The sequence below is a fragment of the Cibotium barometz genome, chromosome 2, assembly GCF_041138505.1.
Source record: "Cibotium barometz isolate CiBa-2024 chromosome 2, ASM4113850v1, whole genome shotgun sequence".
NCBI lineage: Eukaryota > Viridiplantae > Streptophyta > Polypodiopsida > Cyatheales > Cibotiaceae > Cibotium > Cibotium barometz.
This window is the reverse complement of record NC_141047.1, coordinates 57,091,393-57,098,788: the sequence shown is the minus strand read 5'-3', so window position 1 is coordinate 57,098,788 and position 7,396 is coordinate 57,091,393. Positions and strand designations below refer to the sequence as shown.

General features: G+C 42.2%; 1 pseudogene across 1 annotated transcript; it reads left to right on the top strand.

The window, feature by feature from the left end:
• Positions 1–343: 343 nt before the first annotated feature.
• LOC147641250 (aquaporin NIP6-1-like) lies at positions 344–1,816 on the top strand (annotated as a pseudogene). The gene is made up of 4 exons (XR_015267801.1): positions 344–616; positions 883–1,102; positions 1,240–1,434; positions 1,748–1,816. The product of XR_015267801.1 is annotated as an aquaporin NIP6-1-like (transcript).
• Positions 1,817–7,396: the final 5,580 nt, after the last annotated feature.

Below are 7,396 nucleotides of genomic sequence, written 5' to 3'. Positions count from 1 at the left end.
CCATTCAAATTTGAGGGCTGAGAGCGTGAGAGCGTCAGCGGCGTGGTTATCCGCTCACAACTACGTGCACCAGGGGCGGCATATCTTATCTTTCTTTATAATAATACTACTGCCTTTTAAGGCATGCAACCAGGTCTTATTCGGGAGACTGTAGGAATATTATTGAATTAAAGTTGCTTTGTGTCTTTGTACGTGCGACTGCAATTCCTACACGCGGTGTCACGTGTGTTGCTTGCTGCTATTTTTTTTAATTCAAAAAAACGTCGCTTACTGAATAAACTATTTCACAAATGGGTTATTAAAACCTTTTACCACCTTGAGCAATAAAAGCCCATCCCTTCTACCATCACTGCTTACCTCCAACGATCACTGTATATTGTGTTGTTTCTTGTATCTTACGAGACCAGCCTCATAGCCCTTCCCTTCATAGCTAACTATGGCTCATACTCCTCCATTTGCACGCACTAATGATTCAATGGTAGCTCATGAACCTTCATCTAACAGTAATTTAAGCGCCCGCGGGTGGGCATCTATGCTACAATTGTGTTCTAGCCCTAACGCAGACCCATCAAAACCCCAATCGCCTACCACGCCTTCTACTATTCTATTTAAGAGAGTAATTTTCTTAATCGATCACACACCTTGTAGTTTTTATAATTCTATTCATGTTAATAGTTTTGTGAATTCTTTATTCGAGTAAACTGGTATCTTGGGTTAATGATCACACAATAATCACATTTCAATATGTAGTTAAAGCCTAAGCTTTTCGAATAAGTAGTTGCTTTACATCACTAAAACTTTATTACGACTAATCCATATGCTACTTTAATTGATTATAAATCCAATGTTGTGTTAATGAATTTGCGTTAATTGATCACACAGGCTGGCGCAGAGTTTGTGGGTACTTTCTTGCTCATTTTTGCTGCTGAAGGCTCCACTATCATGAATGAGAGGACGAATGGGGGCCTAACCTACATGGGGGTAGCATTAGGGACTAGCAGTAATGATAATTATTCTTTCGACTGGCCACATATCCGGGGCTCACGTTAATCCTGCTGTTACGCTTGCCTTTGCCACCATTAAGGAGTTCCCATGGTCGCAGGTGATGATGATTAAGGCATTCTAAACGTCATTAAGGCTTATTGACCTAATACCCACAATATAGGTACGTAAAATATACTTATTGCTGGCTTAAATTACACAAAGTATTATCATGAATATGAAGCCAAATTCATGCAGGTGCCTTTCTACTTTGCATCACAATTGGGAGCTTCAATTGTGGCCTCACTAGCTCTCAAGGTGATTCTGCAATATGGGGGATCAGCCGGCCTCACAGTCCCTTCTGGGACAGCCCCACAAGCGTTTGTGATGGAGTTTATCATCACCTTCTGCCTCATGTTTGTGGTCACTGCTGTGGCCACTGACACTAGAGCGGTAATTAATCCCTTAAATCAAAACCTAATACATCATTTGCAACGTAGATCTAGCCGTGCATGAGTATGTGCCCGTCCAGATATATATGTTCGTAAGTCTGCACGCATGAGTGTGTACAAAACTGATATGCAGGTGCGTTTATGTATATTAGGTGTGCACGTATGTACATGAAAGCTTATATGCATGCTTGTTAAGCATTCATCCACATGTGCATGAAGAGTGCAGTAAATGTTTACGTATGTTTGCATGTGTGCATGAAGGGGTGTGTGTGTGTGTGTGTGTGTGTTAAAATGGTTATTTTTTTCTTGTTCAGGTGGGCGAGCTGGCAGGCATAGCAGTTGGCGCTACCGTGATATTGAACAATCTTCCGAAGCATACTTGAAGAGAGAGAGAACATGGTGTTCTTATTTTTGAGTGTCCATTCAATAGGCGGTGGATGGGCGGTGGGATTATACGCAGTGCGATAATGGGAGCTTCCATGAATCCGGTGAGGACACTGGTTTCTATACGTAGCCCTCAGTCATTTCTTTGCTAATGTAATCTCAATTCAATCAACATAACCATAAACTAGCTACATTTAGCCCAATGCTAAGACTAACTCTAGCCTTTGCTTGGTTCCTAGACCTTACCCTAACCCTAACTCCCCCAGCTTGCTTCTACATTAAACCTAAATTTTATCTTTATCAACCCTCCCTTATCCTAATACTAACTAGATACTCCTCTATGACCATAATCTCTAACTCCTAGCTTGCTGCCTCTAAAGCATCTTTCTCTTCTACTCATTAGGCTATGACCATGACAACTCACCCTTGCATCACTTGGAGCCTCGATTTCGGTTCTACGTCGAGACTTTTCTACTTTGAGTTTCTCTTATTGATGTTGGCTCTAACGAGCATCATTGTCCTCCTTGCAAAAAATAAAACTCACTACAACAAAGAGAGAGAGGGAGAGAGAGAGAGAGCTTACCCAATTCTCATCCTCATCCTAACCATAATCCCTTCCCAACCCCAACCCTGACCTTAATCTCAATCCCTTTCTAACCCAAACCCATTGCACACATAATACATGTATGTGTCTTAATCTTAATCCCTTTCTAACCCAAACAACCCATAGTGCGTGCGTGCGTGCGTGCGTGCGTGTGTGTCCAGGGCATCTTAATCCCTTTCTAACCCAAACAACCCATTCCACACATAGTACGTGCGTGCGTGCGTGCATGCGTGTGTGTCCAGGGGATCCACTAAAGAATATCTAAGATAGCATATGCATTCAGTAGAAGGGATTTTTTCTCGGATGGACTTACAGAAATGTTTACGTACAAAAAGGGTTTTTGAATTGACAGAGTCAAAATTTCCAAACATAAGGGTTAGTTTTATTATCAATATCTGTACATAGGGGGTATATTTAATATACAAAAAATTATTAATAAGGGTATTTTTAAATATCCCTTGAACGCATGTGCTAAAGGTGTCATCCACCCCTTGAGATGTGTGTGTGTGTGTGTGTGTGTGAGAGTGTGTGTGTGTGTGTGTGTGTGTGTGTGTGTGTGTGTGAGAGAGAGAGAGAGAGAGAGAGAGAGAGAGAGAGAGCTTACCCAATTCTCATCCTCATCCTAACCATAATCCCTTCCCAACCCCAACCCTGACCTTAATCTCAATCCCTTTCTAACCCCCCAAACCCATTGCACACATAATACATGTATGTGTCTTAATCTTAATCCCTTTCTAACCCAAACAACCCATTCCACACATAGTACATTGTCGGGAGGCTGAAAAAAGAAGAAATGCCTCTACAGCTACCTACCCAGTAGCCTTGGAAGACACAATAAACATAAGGGGCACCACCAGCACACTGCTGGAAATAGAAATTTCTCTAAATACCACACAGAGATACCCAAAGAAAGGCAGTTTCAACAGCTCACATATCTCATTATCAAAGCCTTTTATCTGTCAGCAAGGCTAAGCCACTCACATATCATCAACACAAACCCTATTGTCCATTTACAAGGGGTGATCCATCACACATAAATTTTATCAATTGACAAGCTTCAACCCACTCTTCCTCGCACTCTCCTTTTATCACACACTCACAGCAAACAACTCACACACACTGCCCAAAGTTTTCCCTTGGTTTCACACCAGAGGCCTCAAAACAAGGCAGCTACTACACCTCTTCCTCTGCAGTTGTGCTATCCGCCAGCCACCACCGTCGTTGAAGCGGCCCTTTCACCCAGTCAGTTGGTGCCAACTTCCTCTTTACTCTGCTCTCTCCCTTAGCTTCATTACCCCCGACACTAGCCTCCTTCTCTTGGTTCTTAGCCTGTGCCTCAACTGAAGGCAACTCTTTTGCACTACCAGCAAAACTGTCAGCTCCCAAAACAAAAAACCAGCATTCCCTCTTCAAAAGCGGCCACGACCAACACCCATTTCCTACTTTCTCTGCAGTAGCCACAAACTCGTGTTCTCTTACGTAGCCAACCTGTAAGTGCCCGTATCTCTGTTCCATCAAGCTCACACACGGTATACGTGGCATTTCCATGCACATGCTTGACAATGTAAGGGCCAAACCATCTTTTTGCAAACTTTCTTTGAACAGTAAACTGGTTGTCAAGACTACTATCATACATTAGGACCCAATCACCTTCTTCAATAGATTTTGGCCGGAGTCTGTGTCTTCTATCAAATCTTTCTTTATTTTTCAACCTTGCATCTTTCAAACGAGCTTTAGCAAGCTCTACATCTTCAGGTCTCCTCTCCAGCTGCCTTATTCGCAATGCAAGGAGGTCTTCCCTGTTCAATCCTTCCACCCAGGGTAATACATTCCAAGTTGGAACTACTTCTTCAACTGGCATTACTGGCTTCTGACCATACATTAATTCTGCAGGCATGTATCCTGTCACTGAGCTATGAGTTGTACGGTCAACCCACAAGGCATATGGTAGCAGCCTTGGCCACTCTCGTATTCTTCCTCTGCATGCCTTAGCCAAAGCTTTAATGATTGGAGGATGTCCTCGCTCACTTTTACCATTGCCCTCAGGGTTTTAAGCACATGTTAGGCCCAATTTGATGCCAATTCTAGAGAAGAATTCCCTTGCTTCTTCAACATCTAGCTCACCTCTGTCAGCTGTTATTTTCCCAACACAACCATACCGGAAAATCACATCTTCTAAGAGAAATTTGCATACTCTTTCTGTACTCTTTGTTCTAAGAGCACGCCCTTCCACCTGATTTGTCAAATCTTCTCTTGCAAGTGCTATGTATCGCATCTGCCGAATTCCCAAAGGCATTGTAACTAGATCCACTACCCATTTGTAGTGCATGGCAAGTGGGTAGGTTGGTTGCAAGCCATCACGATGTCGCACATTTGAGTACATTTGGCATATCATGCATGTTTCCACATATTGGAAAACATCCTTGTACATTCCTTTCCACCAATATCTTTCCTTTATTTTGGTAAAGGTGGCCCACACACATCGATATCCAGCCCAAAGACTCTCATGGAATTCTTTCATGAGCTTCCCTTGAGTCTCTTTATCACATATGACTCTCTGTGGCATAGCATTCCTCTGCTTAGGATGCTTCCATAGGTACCCATCCTTTAGAAAATACCCATATGCTTTTCTGCGGATCCTCTTAAATTCTGAATCAGACCAATTTTCCTGTCTTGTCAAAGTACCCAAGTATTGACCAATAAGCAACCAATCTCCTTCATACATTTCCTCAGTAAAAGACTCAAGTGCGTTTGATAAGCAAGTATGGTCCCCTTTTGCATATGCAGTAGTATAGAATTTTGTACCTACATCATCAATGTCACTAATCATCCCTTCTTCATCTTCATACCTAGCTCTTGATAGCATATCTGCAACTGGGTTATCTTTTCCTGCAATATGCTCAAACTCAGGATTTAGTGACTTGATATAGGCAATCCACCTAAGCATAGCGATATCTGGAGTGGTGCAGCTTACAATCATCCCAAGGAGTGGCAAGCAATCAATTTCCATAAGTACAGATGCCCCAATAAGATATTCTTTTTCACATTTTAGAGCAGTAACTATTCCCCATAACCCCGGGGGGTGCACCTAAAAAAATGTAAGTGTAGCACGTGAGTTCATCAGGAGGGTTTTTTTAATTGACAAAACCTACAGGATTACATCTAGAAGAGGGGGTTTTTTATTACACTTTTGAAAAAAACCCGTAGGTTCCTTAAGAAAGAGGGGTAATTTTATTAGTTGATAGCATGTAGGTAGAGGGGGTTTTTTATTATCCCTTGAACGCACGTGATACATATGATTTCTTAGTGGTGGACCCCCCGAGCCCATAACTCCCTCTTGATCTGCGGATATTTTCGTTGACGAATGCTTAATACCTTTGCTCCAAATCTGATTACATACCTGTGATCATCCTCATCATCTTGCCCTACTGCCCATCCTATCCCAGTAGGACTAGTATCAACTGTAACAATCACAGGCCTGCCACACTCATAATCTGCCTTCCTTAGAGTGGGTGATGATTGGAGCAAACATTTCAGCTTCCGCATAGCTTTAATATGTGCTGCACTCCACAAAAATTTTTGATTTTTCCTCAAAAGTTGATAAAGAGGATCTGCTACATGTGCATAATGTGGGATCCATATAACATAAAAGACACATGCACCAAGAAATCTCCTCAGCTCTGTAACGTTAATGCATATCTCTTTCATTCTTTGTATTGCTTCTATCTTGGCTGGACAAGGTCGGCGTCCATTAGTACTACAAAGATGCCCCACGATTAGCACTTCACCAACCCCAAACACTGATTTCAATCCAGACAAAGTAAGATTCACCTCTTCAAGCCTAGATAGAATCATATCACAATCTTTTATATGATTTGCTACAAACTTGCGGCACCCCCTCGAATCCAAATCCCCATCTTTATCTTTCTCATCACAGCCTTTTATTGGCACATCATCTAGAAAAGGCATAGTTAATTGTGGTATGAAGTCTTGCAAGACTTTATTCATTCCATTCATCATATGCGCCACTGAGTTGGTGGCTCCCTGTGGTAAGGTGCACATCCTTACCAGACCCAAAGGAGTTTTCATTGTGGTCATGTCCCTACTTTGTATATCCAGCTGGAACTGATCATATCCCGAATACAGATCACCCATAGAGTATATAGCTTTTCCTGCAAATGCTTCTGCAAACTCGTCCACAATCGGACCTGCCCCCACATTCCTGATTGTGACCTTGTTTACAGGTTTCATGTCTTGAATGAAGCGCAATGCTCCATTTTTCTTTGGCACGGTAAACCATCTGTTGGAATATGGAGCACATGATGGTTCCAAAATTCCCATCCTGATCTTTTCTTTTAGTAATTCCATCAGCTTTGGCAAGAGAGCCTTTGGTACTGGAATCGGCCGCAGGTTCCAGGGCACATGTGGAACAGTGAAGATCACCATTGGTGCTATTATGCTTGGATCAACACAGCCTATCTCATGCGGCTAAAAAGCAAAGGCCTTCCAATGTTTTACAAGCATCTCCTCAAAGCATTCCTTTTCAACTGGCAACAGAAAATCCTTTTCACCAATCTTCAGCTCTTTTAGGGTTTCCTGTGTAAACTTATGCCCAATTTTCTTTGGATCTCTGAGATTCGGTTGCATAGAGGCTTCATCTATTTTCTCCTTGCTTCCTGGTGGCAAGGGCAAGGCAACTGGTTTCACCTTTTTTGCAACCATTTTATACTTTGTATCAACATGAGCATCCATCTCACAATTCATGTTTTTACATTCCATCCCCTCAAATTCCCGGATTATATCATACATCCCCACAGATGACACCTCTATCATCTCATTCCCACCCTGTAAGCATGCTCTTTCCATAGCAAAAAGCACACCCATAGTATCCACAAATGACACCTCATCAAGCACCTCTGAAATAAACTCATTCTTCTCCAAAAGACCACAGTGCTCAAGACTTTTTTGTTCATTT